The following is a 14,314-nucleotide window of genomic DNA, read 5'->3' on the forward strand; positions in this document are numbered from 1 at the left end:
CTGCAATAGGCCAGTGCAGGAAAGGCCTGTTAGTAACTGAACTGCAAAGACAATGCTTTTTTTGTTTTCTCTTTTTCAAGGGTGAGATTGATCAGAGCCTGAGCAGTTTTCTTCCATCCCCAATTTCTCTACAAGTGACATCATCAACAATTCATTATATGCTATCAAATATTGTTGTCTCTGTTTCTTTTTGTTGCAAATATTAAAATCTCAACAGTCAAGGCACTTAACACAAAAATATAGGCAGAGAACTGTCTCCCAATTACAGGACACATCCTGCTGGGGGTATAAGCAATAATTTTAGGGAGTGCAGTAACATGGAACTAAATAATATTGAAGCACAAAAGCAAGTTATTATTTTGAAAATTATCTTTCAATTCTGTTTTTGCAAAAGAAATATTATCTTTAACAGCGCTAGCTCTCTAAAACTTGCCAATTCTTTTTTGAATAAGGAGAGAATAATAGGCCTTTTACTCAGAACCATCTCAGGCAACAGCTTCTATTAGAGTTGCAATTTATTTAACAGTGTCTTTCTTCCCCTATCATATGTATTTTATTTTATTTTATTATTTTTTTTGAGACAGAGTCTCACTCTGTAGGCCAGGCTGGAGTGCAGTGGCATGATCTCGACTCACTACAACCTCTGCCTCCTGGGTTCATGCGATTCTCCTGCCTCAGCCTCTTGAGTAGCTGGGATTACAGGTGCACACCACCACACCCAGCTAATTTTTGTGTTTTTAGTAGAGACAGGGTTTCATTATGTTGGCCAGGCTGGTCTCAAACTCTTGACCTCTGGTGATCCACCTGCCTCAGTCTCCCAAATTGCTGGGATTACAGGTGTGAGCCACCGTGCCAGGCCCCATATTTATTCTTAAAGTTACTTTCTTTTAAGGCATGTGTAACTCATTTTCTGTTTAAAATACAACATAAGTTTTAATATAAATTCATTTGAAAAATAAATGATGAGCTAATTTTAAAAATTAAGTTAATGGTGAAGGAGGGATTTGGATCTGGCAGTTTCCTGAAGGTGGCATTCAAATTAGCCAAAGCAGGAAAGCATTGGTGTAATGGAGGGGTGGGTGGGGAAGACCGGGCAAAAGGAGAACTAGTTTCTAGAATTAGATCCTTCAGCAAGTACAGTAGGACCCTGGGCAACTTACAGGTTCTCTGGGCTTCTTTTCCTTTATCTGTAATTAGAGGGTTGGAGTATTAAACACATTCATTGAGCACCTGTATTTGCAAAATATTGTGCTTATGCATATGAGGCTACTGTGATGAAAATGGTATGAATTCTACCCTTGAGAAGTTTACAGACAAAATAAGGCCAACCAAATAAGCTATTCACTTGCTATGTACACATCTGTTGTGAGAAAAATAAATCGTCTTGGTTTACAAAGGCAAAGGGCAGTTAGGAAGTACAGCAGGATATGGGTTAGTAGAGGAGACAGACAGGTAAAGGGTCAACTATCAAAGAACAGGATGTGGCTAGGTTCTGGGCCTGGTTCTGCCATTAATGACCTGATTTTATACCAGCCATTCAACCTCTCTGAGCCCCAGGTTTTTCTTGATTAAATCAGTCCTTCCCCTGACCCGCACCTGGTGTGTCCGAGGGTTACTTTTTCTGAGGAAGAGGAGCATCTTTCAGCAAAGGGTGTAGGACTAGCTGTTGCTGTTCCTTGACTGGAGGGCTCTGGACAACTCTAAAGTTCATCACTAAAGGATGTCACCGAAGTCATTAATGGATCCTGTAAATACAGTGTTCCAAACCAGAGCAGAAAGTAACATGTCCTGTTGCTCAGATCCTCCTCATCTTTCAAAGCCATGGTTAATTGACATGCCCTTGGAGAAGTCTGCTCCCCACCCACTTCCCCCTATATTCTGATCTTTCTATCATAGCATCTCTCTCTCTCTCTCTCTCTCTCTCTCTCTCTCTCTGTAAGTGTGTATGTGTGTGTGTATGTGTGTGTGTGTGTAGCTTCACACTGGTCTATGAGCTGCCAGTCACAGGGATCAGGTTTTAGTGCATAACTCAGTGTCTGGCACATAGCAAGCAGCTCCCAGCTCCTATGCATATGTGTGCACACACATGTGAGTGCATGTACACACATGCACAGGTCTGAGTGTGTTGATGAAAAAAATGTGGAAAATAATTGAACAAGGCAAGATTTTAGAAAATCAGTTTCTTATTGAGCAACATGAGGAAAAGTATATGAAACAAAAATGAACAGCTAAATAAACGATCGAAGTGAAGTCATGTAACTATCACTCAGATCTAGAACCAAGGCACAGTGGCCATTTCCAGCCTCCCTTTCTCCCAATCTTATCCAGTTTCACTACTTTCCTCGCTTTGTTTTCCAGCTTTTTCTCATGAAGTTTTATTTTTAAAAATTGATATTTATTTTGAGAATCTGCAGAAACGTTTCAAGATAGAGTAATAAACACCCGTAGGCATTTTACCTTGATACGGTAGTTAACATTTCCCCATCTGTTTTCTATTTTCTCTATGTCCTTGCTTTTATTCGGAACCATTTAGTCATAGACATCATAATGCATAATCACCAAATAATTCATTATTCATCATTTCCTAAGAACAAGGGCATTCTCTTGGCCACAATACTCACTACACTACACTCAGGAAATTAGTATAATACTATACTATTGATACTTTCTTTTTGAGACAAAGTCTCACTCTGTCACCCAGGCTGGAGTCCAGTGGCACGATCTCGATCTCAGTTCACTGCAACCTCTGCCTCCAGGGTTAACTATTGATACTCTTGATGCAGTGCCATTATCTAATATGGTACATGTTCTGATTTCTCCATTTGTTCCAACAATGTCTTTTATAGGTAAGGGAATTTACATCTTTGGTCCAGGATCCAAACAAAGATCGTGTGTTGCACTTAGTCACAATGTTTCTAGTCTCCTTTAATACAGGGCAGTTCTCCCAGCTTTTTGCTTTTGTCTTCATTAAATTGACATTTTTAGAGAGTCAGCGTTGACATTTTAGAGACTTTAGCAGATTTTTTTTCCTCAATTTATATTTGCTTGATTATTTCTTTATAAGTAGATTCAGGCTGAACTTTTTTTTTTCCCTAGAGAAGCACTTGGATGGTATGTTCTCAATGGTTGGCTGGAGGAGGCATGTGATATCAATTTGTTCATTATTGTGGATCAGTGTGATCATTTGATTAAGTGGTACCACCAGATTGCTCCCAACAGCCTTTCATCCAATGGTTTTAGCCTCTGATATGGTTTGGCTCTGTATCGCCATCCAAATCTCATCTCGAATTATAATCCCCACGTGTTGGGGAAGGGACCTGGTGGGGGGTGATTGGATATGGGGGTGGATTTCCCCCTTGATGTTCTATGATATTGAGTTCTCATGAGATCTGATGGTTTACAAGTGTGTGGCACTTAACCCCTTGCACTGTCTCTCTCCTGCTCTGCCGTGGTAAGACATGCTTGCTTCTACCATGATTGTAAGTTTCCTGAGGGCTTCCAGTCATGCTTCCTGTTAAGCCTGTACAACTGTGAGTCAATTAAATCTCTTTATAAATTATGCAGTCTCGGCTAGTTCTTTATAGAAAGGACTAATACAGCCTTCATTGGTGATTCTTAGCTAATTAATGATCACTATAAAGACTGTAAAATGGTGGCTTCAGTTTTTTTTTTCTACTATTTCCTCCATGTAAAAAAGATACTTCTCCTTGCCTCTCCTTTCCAACCCCCTTTCCCTTTTTATCATCAGTACGAGCTTATGGATTGTCTATTTAACGTGTTATGCACTCTTATTATTTATCCTGATATTCAAATTGCCTCATTTTGCCAGAGGGAGCCCCTTCAGTTTGGCTATGTCCTTTTGACATTTCTCTAACAGCTTTTGAGCACTTCCTTAGTTTCTGGGATAATAAGATATTCCACGTTCATTTTAAGAGAGCAATTGAACTAAAGTGTCTTACCTCTGCTGATTAAATGTTTACAAAACTAGGAATGTGAGAATCAAAGTGCAGATTCAACACTGGCAAATACCTCTCTGAACTTTGGCAAAAACAGCAGGTTGTTGACGGGCCTTATCCATCACTGAAGTGCCTAGAAATGTATCGTAGGATAGTCACTGCTGTCTGTGAGAGGTTTCTGGGTGCAGACCCTGCTGGTGATCGGGAGACGCATGGGCTCAGAGAAGTGCAGGCTCCTGAACACCTGCTCAGCACACCTCCTGGCAGTATCCATGGTGATGGAAGACAGAAAGCATATGGTATTTAAAACCGCAAGTTAAATGATTTTATCTGGTGATTTTTACTCTACTTCATGAGCAATATGATGAGAGCAACAGACCAACTATAAGATTATGTTTGCCTTGCACTAATTTTGATTCTTGGTGCTGTCATGTCTGTAGAGATGGGAATGCACAGTAAAGGGGCCAGTAGAAGGAAAGTAGAGAAAGTGATGAGTTTAAAATCCTGTGAACTGGCTAATGCAAAAAAAAAAAAAAAAACCCAAATCAAATCGGAAAATGTTTTTCCAAAGCATTTCCTAGGTTTGGGAACTTCTTGATGGTTTGCATTTCACTTGGCAAGGGTTTCTCAAACAGCTGTGCAATGTTAGCTGAGGGTGTGGAAAGGAGTGAATAAGCCTGCGTATTAGGATGGGAAGAAAAATAACCTCTCAGTATGATGGGATCTGATATTACTGTAGGAGGAATGCCAACAGCCTAAGCGAACGGTCCATACACTTTGAAATTGCTCTGAATCCCCCAACCCATTGTTTCAAGCATAGAACCAGAAGATAGACCACATTGCTCAGGGGACAAGTTCAATGAGAAGGCTAAATCCCGGGGATAGTATGCAGAGCAGCTGATTCCTCCGCGACGGTGTGGTGTCCTACTTTTTTACCCAATTTTTAAGGTCCTTGATATTATCTGCTGAGTTAATTAAGACATTGCTCTCAGAGTTTAGAAAGTACATTGACGTTTTTAGATAAAAGATAATTGCAGCTTTTTTTTTTTTTTTTGTGAACAGTGCTGAATTTTCTAAGGCAAATTAAGGGTACTGCAACATTTCATTTACTTGGACACAGCCACCTGGCATTTTCTGGTCCTCCAGTTGTTCAGAGGGTGACTATTAATACAACAAGCAGATATGTAGCATTCAAGCTGTCGAAAGTCACACTCCAGGGGATATTCAGGAGTTGAGTCAGCAAATACACACACCACTGTTCTTTTTTATCTTGCCCATAGCAGACACAAATAATCTATCCCAGCTTCAAAACTTTCTGAACCAGTTCTCCAGGGAGCCACTGACAATTGATAAAAGCTTCTATTTATTAGATACCTAGGTCAGAGATCAGACCCAATCTATTCTCTCACTCCTCCTTTTACCTGACCATTGTCGGTTAAAATGGTGATCCTGATACAAGGGTCTTAACTATTAAATAACTTTTTTTTTTTTTTTTTTTTTTCTGATGGAGTTTCTCTCTTTTGCCCAGGCTCGAGTGCAGTGGTGCAGTGGTGCGATCTTGGCTCACCGCAACCTCCGCCTCCCGGGTTTACACGATTCTTGTGCCTCAGCCTCCTGAGTAGCTGAGACTGCAGGTACCCACCACCACACCCAGCTGATTTTCTGTGTTTTTAGTAGAGATGGGGTTTCACCTTCTTGCCCAGGCTGGCCTCAAACTCCTGAGCTCAAGCTATCCACCTGCCTTGACCTCCCAAAATGCTGGGATTACAGGTGTGAGCCATGGTGCCCAGCCTTTACCTGACGCTTGAGATGACACCTATTTCAAATATCCAAAAGTATCACATTTTCTAAAAATAGGAGCAAAGCTTTAATGTAAAGGATAATTACTTTTCTATTCTTCAAGGGAAGAGTACATTGTTCAAGGGTTGCCTGAGTCACTTGCTTTTTTGTGCCTGCTTTTCAGCAATTGCATTTCACATTCATCTGAGCATAGCACGGGAAGAAAATATCAAACCCTTAGTTTTGAGGCTCTTTAGCGATGCCAAGAGAAGCATAGGTTTGTACTTGCTGGAAGGTATGGCTTAGCATTTCTCAAATTGTGGTCTCTGAAAAACCAATGTTCCAGTCTCCACTGGGGTGAGCTAAAGAAAACATCTTGTCCATTCAGTTTGGGAGCCATGACATTCTGTGGTACTTTTGTATTTTTGATGAATTTTATTACATATTGTTGAGTCTAAGAAGTCCTAGGAAACCAGGTTTACCCCAGTGTTTTCAAAATGCAATTCCAAAATGGAGCCTCCTTATTAGTGGAAGGTCTATTTGTGAATCCCAAGATCTGAATTAGAGTGCTGTTAGGTCCTCCAAAAAGCAGGTTCCAAGATGACATTGCTGGAGTGCTGGAGATTTATTTGGGGAGCATAAAGGGGAAGGAGCAGGAGAAGCAAGAAGGGCCTTTAGGCTTTGTGGGTCTGACACCTGTGACAGAGGAGGAAGGAAGGAAAATTGCATAGGAAGAATCTTCAAAGAAAGTTTCCTCCAGGTTGCTGGGGAGTCTTGTGTCTCAAGTCTCCCATTAGAGGAGTCCCATGTCTTGCAGGAAGGGGCTTGAGTTAGTTTGCTTGCTGTGCTTAGCCCACAGGATGCACGGCCTCAGTGTGATGCAGTGACCGGCAGGAAGACTCAGCAGCTGGAGCTGTCAGTCAGTGTGTGCTCCCTGTAGCTGGAGATTGAGCAGCATATTTTCATGACCACCCCTATTTCCAGTTGTACCCCTTGTTAGAATAAGTCACTCAAGGCTTCTGGAACCTAAACAGTTACTGTATCAAATGGGGGACCTGTCCTTTCTTCCTCACATAGCTACAAATGAAAGCTCTTTGCAACTTATAAAGCATTCCAGAAACACAGAGGACTATTATGGGGTGGCTGAAGGCTTTTCAAGTGTATCAGCTGCTAGCATGGCACTGTGCTCTTGACCCAAAGGCATTGTCTTATTCATCATTGCCCTGGATTTCCCACAGGCCAACCACAGTGCTAGGCATCTAATAGGCACTCATCAAATGTTTGTTAAATTACAATAACAACTGTTGTGAGTTCTGCAAGGAAACACTCTGTGACTAAGGCTGTACGTGGGATAACAATTGTAGACACTGAAATACATTCCTTCTGGCAGGAGGCAGAGCATGGGGGAGGGTGGCAGGGGATTTCTGTTGATATCATCTGCCCTTGTATCTGGATCCTGTGTAGCAGTTCATGGTAAGGGTATTATTCCTGGCAGAGGGAAGAGGGCTAGGGAAAGAGTTTCACAACATTTTTTTTTTTTTTTTGGAAACGGAGTCTCACTCTGTCTCCCAGGTTGGAGTGCAGCGGCATGATCTCAGCTTACTGCAACCTCCGCCTCCCAGGTTCAAACAGTCTTCCTGCCTCAGCCTTCTGAGTAGCTGGGACTACAGGCACGTGCCACCATGCCTGGCTAATTTTTGTATTTTTAGTAGAGACGAATTTTGCCATGTTGGCCAGGCTGGTCTTGAACTCCTGGCCCGCAAGCGAACCACCTACCTTGGCCTCCCAAACTGCTGGGATTACAGGCACAAGACACTGCGCCCGGTCAGAGTTTCACATCTTTTTGCTTTGTAATATGATCTCTCTTTTGCATCTCTAAAATAATTCTGATGTTAATTGAATTGTAAAGAAAATTCCCAAACTTTATCCTAGATACTTGTAGGGCATCACCCGCTACCTCTGAAGTTTATTTTCCAGAGCTGTTTGCATTGACTGCTTTGAGTTTTACCAACTCATCCTTCCTCAGTTTTGGGAATGTCCTAGTCAGGGCTAAATGTTTAAGGCACAAGCACTGGGAAAGAGGGAAAGGAAAGACATGGAGGGGATTTGTAATGGGGTAATTCTCAAAGTGTTGACTGTAGCCCTTCTGTTTGGCTCTAATCTCCTGATGGGTGGTAGTTTTGTCTGTTTCTTTTTGTACGTTTATTTGTACCAGCTTGGTGTTTTGTTCAATAAACGTTTGTGGAGTGAACCTAGGAATGAATTACATATGTCTACTACATGCTGGTTGCTGGGGTGATAAGGGCAAACCAACTCAAGCCCTAATGAAACTTTTTGTCTAATAATGAAAGTGAACAGTAATGGAATAAAAACCACATAAATAAAATTACAAACTATGATGAGTGATAAAAGGAAAAAGCTCTGGGAACCTGGGGAGCTTAGATTGAGCCAGGGGACCTGCTTAGTCTGATGAGGAAAGCGTGGAGATCAGGGAAGACTTTTCTGAGAATGTGATGTTAAGTGGCCCATGAAGGATGGGACAGTGTTAACCAGAGAAAGAGGTATGTGAGGGGCATTTGGATTCTAGCAGAGAGGACCATGTGCAGAGATCTGGAGGGAGGGAGCATGTTCCAGTCAAGTCACTGAAGGAAGGTGGTGTGGTCAGAACAGAGCAAACCACAGGGATGCAGTAGGAGATGTAGCAGAGAGATTAGGCTACACGGTTGCCCATTTGGTATTTCCCTGTGCTGTGCCATCAATAATCCTTTTTATTAAATGTCTACTGTGTAGCGAGATGATTTCTGTTGATATGTGTACTGTATCTGGATCACACACAGTAGCATCATGGTAAGGATATAATTCTGCAGAAAAATGAAGGGAGAAATAAACTTAAATTCTGGGAAGTGGGATTTGAACTTTGGAAAGCTTTGGACCCCGTGGGGTTATTGAGCTCTGATAAGAGTTGCCATGGGATCTTGTTTTTGTGAAGAATTAAAGAACAGCAGACAAGGGAAGGAGGCTTGGCTGCCTTGAATGGGTACCGGATTAGGGGTTCCAGCTCTTGCAGTGCCATGATCAGCTGTGTACGCTTGGACCACCTCATCTTTTAAATAATCACTTCCCCCAGAGGTAACATGTGAGGTTGGAATTCAACAACTCTGACCATCTTTGATTCTGAGTGGAATCAACTCTATCATGATGGAAAATGCAGGAAGGGATGCACTAGGGAACCCACTCTGTTTGTGAACCCCTGAGCCCACGCCCCTTCCTTTGTGTGTCTTTTTATGATACGTATGGAGTGGAGGATGGCAGCTCAGTGGGGGATGTTGATGAGGCTGCCTCGGGAGCTACTGTTTAACTGCTTAGTCTGCACCTGCAGAACCTTCTCCCCAACCCCTCCCCACAATGCATGCTGCCTCCTACCTCAGTGCTCTGCACTTTAGAGGCTCCCACACAATTGCCGACCCACAGGGGTGGCCTTTCAGCCCTCACCGCTAGGTCCTCTTCTTGTACCAGCACTATACCTAAAACACAAAGGTACACAATGGAGAGTGCCCAGCATTTCCTTTTCCATGACACCATAAAGAAGTGCTAGAGGAATGGACAAGGGGCAGCGTATTCCTTTCCTGGGACAGCCTTGGCTATGTGCCACAAACATAGCTGCTTCAAACAGCATCATCCTCTTACAGTTCTGGAGGTCAGAAGTCTGAAGTCAAAAGTGTTGGTAGGATCATGAAGACCATGGGAGAGAATCCTTCCTTGGCTCTTTCAGCTTCTGGTGGCTCCTTTGTTCCTTGTCTTGTGGCTGCATCACTCCAATCTCTGCCTCCATCTTCACAATGTCTTCCTCTCTGTGTGATTTCTCCTTTTATGTATCTTAAAAGGACACTTGTCACTGGATGTAGGGTTCACCAGGTAATCCAGGAGAGTCTCTTCTCAAGATCCTTAATTATATCTGCAAAGATTCTTTTTGCAAATACGGACACATTCACAGGTTTCAACATGTGGATATATCTTTAGGGGCACCACCATTCAGTTCACTACAGGTGGTGATTTCAGAGGTATTTGACCCATCCAAATGACTTATTTTATTCATTTTTCTCCCTGGTAAACTTTACCTTTTTGAAATAGCCTCAGAATACAGGTCCCAAAGATATGCCATAGAGTGGAGGTGGCAGGCTAGAGGGCTGGAGAGCACAGGCGTTTGGGCCAGGTGGCCTCAGTTCAAATCCCAGCACTTGCCAATCTCTCTGTGGCTCAGTTTTGTCATCTGTACTTTGGGTACAATAGCAATACTGCCTTTGAAGGCTGTTGTGGAGCTTGTATAGGATAACACTTGTAAAGGTAGCTAGAACTTGCCAAAAGTAAAGCGTTCAATAAATGTTAACCATGGTAGTGAAATGAACCATAAAATCATGAGCAGGGGGTGGTGAACATGATTGAAAATCCAAGTATGTCTGGATGGTGGCTGGACCCAGCGCATTGACACTGTCTGGAGCTGGGGCTCTTTTGAGTCTTAATCAACCTGTAATTACCTGCACCTGACTTGAAATAAAACCTATTGACGGCCCCTCCTCTCAAGATCTGCTCTGAGCTTCTGTGTTTGCCGATCAGAGTTGGGTTCTGGCAGCCAACCCGAACAGAGGGCACTCAATTTCAAACAGAGATAGGGAGCTGCCAGGCGCACACACACAGAAAGGGCGTTTCCTGGGAGGTAGCCTGCTGTGCTCCACTGAACCGCTGAATTCCCAAGGGGAGCTTTCCTTCTTCCAAGACAGTGGTGGCTGCTGCCCTTCCTGCTGGGCCAACCTCCTGGGGTCCAGGGAACTGGTGAGTATGAGTGCTTCTGGGCACAGTCAGGAGCCTTGCTGGTCGAGGTGAGGTCTGTTGCTCTGTTTCTCATTACTGAACTCTGTCCACACCCTTTGCTGCAGCCTGGGCTTCTGGAAGCCCTTGGAGATGCCACTCTTCTGCTTGTCCTTAGAAACCTGGGCCATCATGGGTGAGGATGCAGACAGAGGGCAAAGAGGCTGGGCTTGGGTGTCAGACTGCTGTGTGGCTCTAGGCAAGTTCCCTAACCTTCCCGAGGTGAGGTGTTCTGTATTTGGTAAGTGGGGATTGGATGGTACCCTACTCTAACTAGGTGCTTGAAAAATGGTGGCTGTGATGGATATCTGGGAGGTAACACAGAAGAGAGATCTGACAGGTCACGGTTTTACTGAAGCCTTGAGACCTTAGGCAGTTTACTTAACCTTTTAGACTACAATTTCCTTATCTGAAAAAGAGATTAAACACCCCATTCAGATGGCTGATGGAAGGATTAAGTGGAAAAAAAGGTATATAGAGCCTTTAGCCCAATGCATGGCTCATTCTACATGTTCAGTGAATGGTAGCTATGATGACTGTCCCAGAGCAACTTGAATAATGATAATAAAATGAATGAATATATTAGTTAGATATATTTAACAAATATATTCATCTTATTATATATATTATATATTTAATATATATTTAACACACACAGTCATCCATTTTATTATCAAATATATAATGAACAACTGTATATTGGCTCAATCCCAGTGTGGTGTAGAAGGAGAAGCATTCAGTCAATAACAAGAAGACCCAGCTCTGCCCTCAGCTTGGCCAATTCATAACTGGGTAACTTTGAGCAAGTTGTCTAACCTCTCAGAGCCTGTTTTCTTGTCTTCAAATAAGAATAGTAACTATTTTCTTTCATATGCCAGGAGCTAAGTGATACACACACACACACACACACACACACACACACACACACACACTCTCAATCCTTAGCACTCTATGAGGTAGGTACTAGTTGATACCCATCTTACAGATGAGGAAGTACAAGCATAGAAAAGTTACGCATTTTGCTCTGGGTCACACACACTATATGAGGTAGAGGGTAACCAGACCTGGGCCTGTGTCTTACCCAGTATGCTGTGAAAATACTGCCAGCCTCCTTTTCCCTCGCAGGGCTTCTGCTAGAGTTCCATATATGGCAAAGTGCTTGGAGGAGTGTAAAGCGTTGTACGAATAGGACCTGTAGGCACAATTTATCTACTCAGGGTCTTGGCTCCATCCTTCTCCTTGTTTTACATGTGTGACACATGTCTCTCTGTAGGCTGAGCTTTTAAGCAGGTACGGGAAGTGTTGCATCACGTTTATGTGTAAGTGCAATATATGGATTTCTCCATTTCTGATTTTGCTCCCATCATAGATTGGGGATCAATGAAGCTTTCCTCGTTGTTTGTGCAGTTGGTGAGTTTATCATCTTCAGTAGCAAATCTTTATTGTGTTCCCTGAGTTCAAGGCCTGAGACCAGCCATGACTTTAGACCTCCTTTTGTGTTTCCAAGTTGAGACTGAGAGGACTGGACTGGGAAGCTCCTGTGTGTTTGGGAATCATTACATCTTGACCTTGAGCTGAGGCTGAAATCTCAAGGATAGTGACTCCTGGAGAAATTGACAGGACTGAGCTCCTCCCCCTGTTCAAGAAGCTCCAACTTCAGCTTCTGCAAAAGTAATTTATAAAGAACCTGAGCAGAACCTTGGTGCAGAGAGGGAGAGAAGGTTTGATGGGATTCTGTTGTTGTGGGGGCCCTGTAAATCTCACACAAAAGGCTCACTGAAGATAAGTTGTTTTATAAAGCCTCTCCAAAATGCCTTCAAAGTGATGTTTGATTGCATGGGTTGACAGATGAGCCTTCAGGGTTATTTTTTTCTATGCAGGACATCAATGAAAACTGAAGCAATAAATTTCTGGTGGAGACTTTTTAAAAGTCATGTCTGAGGTATGGATGATTGGAAGCTGTTTGTGAGCAATTGCATTGAGTTGCCTCATTATATTGCAAGTTTTAACTGATTTAGAGAGCTTCATTTGACTGTGCTAATTAAAGCTTTTATTCTTGGAACTAATCAGCTTGAGTGAAGTAAATTTTTCCTCCTCTTGGTTATAGAAGCTATTAAAGAACTTAAATATGCAAAGAAAGTCAGATCCTTTGCAGGTCACATTTGAAATAACATAGTCATTCATTTTCAACATTGAACTGCTTTTGCTTTTAACAGATATGAACTTCCTTTCATACATCTTTAGTATATACAGAAAAATAATTAGACTGTCACTTTTAACCCCTTGGAACATTTTATGTAATGTATAGGAGTTCTGAAGTGAAACTCTATTGGAAAAAAAGTCAATTTTTGACTGAATGGGATTCAAAGTGTATCTGTTATCACAGGTCACCTGGCCTAGGTTTAGAGAGGAAGCGTTGTAGGGGGGTTGATGCTTGCTTAGGTCTTAGCATTCCTAGTGGCTAAACACAGGATAAGGGAACATCCAGAAGTACTAGCTCTTCCAATGAACAGATTTTATGACCTTGAACTGGTGCGTTCTTTTCTCTAGACTGGACCTCAATTTTGCTATCTGTTTAATGAACAGGTTAGTTAGTTAGTTTGTTTTTGAGATGGAGTCTCACTTTGTCGCACAAGCTGGAATGCAGTGGGGCGATCTTGGCTCACTGCAACCTCTGTCTCCTGGGTTCAAGTGATTCTCCTGCCTCAGCCTCCTCATTAGCTGGGATTGTAGGCATACACCACCAGACCCAGCTAAATGTTTTTGTATTTTCAGTAGAGACAGGGTTTCGCCATGTTGGCCAGGCTGGTCTCGAGCTCCTGACCTCAAGTGATCTTCCCGCCTTGGCCTCCCAATGTGCTGCGATTACAGGTGTGAGCCACTGTGCCCAGGCTGAACAGGTTGGTTTTGATTGGTGGTTTTCAAACTTTCAAACTTAAGTTTATTCACATATTATTCAAACTCCTTAATATGTAAAACATAAAAATGGATCCCCTCAGGTATGAGAGGAGTGGTGGTAGCCACATTGGGCCTCCTGGTTACATACTCAGTCCTCCCTCTCTTCCTCCCACATCTGAACCCTTGGTGGAGGCACCTGGACTTTATTATTAGAATCCTTCCCCATTCAAACAACTGAATGTTTTCCAACTCCTACTTGAACTCAACCTTTTTTTCTGTAGTCATTCTGCACAAAGTCAGACATAGAAATGACTTTATTATTTCATCTCTTCTTGACCAAAATGGCAGGGCCTAGTGCAGTGCCTGGAATGCAACAAGGCTCTGTGTACTTTTTTTTGAATGACCATAAGGGACTGGTTGTAGAGAAATAGCCAACCAATAAAAGGTATCTAGGGGCTGGGTGCGGTGGCTCATGCCTCTAATCTCAGCACTTTGGGAGGTCAAGGAAGGCAGATCACCAGGTCAGGAGATAGAGACCATCCTGGCTAACATGTTGAAACCCCGTCTCTACTAAAAATACAAAAAGTTAGCCGGGTGTGGTGGCACGCACCTGTAGTCCTAGCTACTTGTGGGGCTGAGGCAGGAGAATCACTTGAACCTGGGAGGTGGAGGTTGCAGTGAGCCCAGATCCCACCACTGCACTTTGGCATGGGCGACAGAGCAAGACTCAGTCTCAAAAAAAAAAAAAAAAAAGTAGGTATGATGAAGAGAAAGAAAAAAGGAGGTTGCATTAGAAAACGAAATGATTTTTAAAA

At 42.7% G+C, this 14,314-nt stretch overlaps 1 protein-coding gene across 5 annotated transcripts in view; it reads left to right on the forward strand.

Annotated features, from left to right (window-relative positions):
* FER1L6 (fer-1 like family member 6) overlaps positions 1-14,314 on the forward strand; it is a 213,970-nt gene that overhangs the window by 17,412 nt on the left and 182,244 nt on the right. For 2 of the 5 annotated variants that reach the window (XM_077944010.1, XM_077944011.1), the window contains exon 1: positions 10,378-10,565. The exons of the other annotated variants lie outside the window; for them this stretch is intronic. The gene's annotated coding sequence lies outside the window, so the exon portion shown is untranslated. Of the gene's footprint in view, positions 1-10,377; positions 10,566-14,314 lie in introns of those variants that run through there. 5 annotated transcript variants of the gene reach the window in all.

Source organism: Macaca mulatta, chromosome 8 (assembly GCF_049350105.2).
Source record: "Macaca mulatta isolate MMU2019108-1 chromosome 8, T2T-MMU8v2.0, whole genome shotgun sequence".
Taxonomy (NCBI): Eukaryota; Metazoa; Chordata; class Mammalia; order Primates; family Cercopithecidae; genus Macaca; species Macaca mulatta.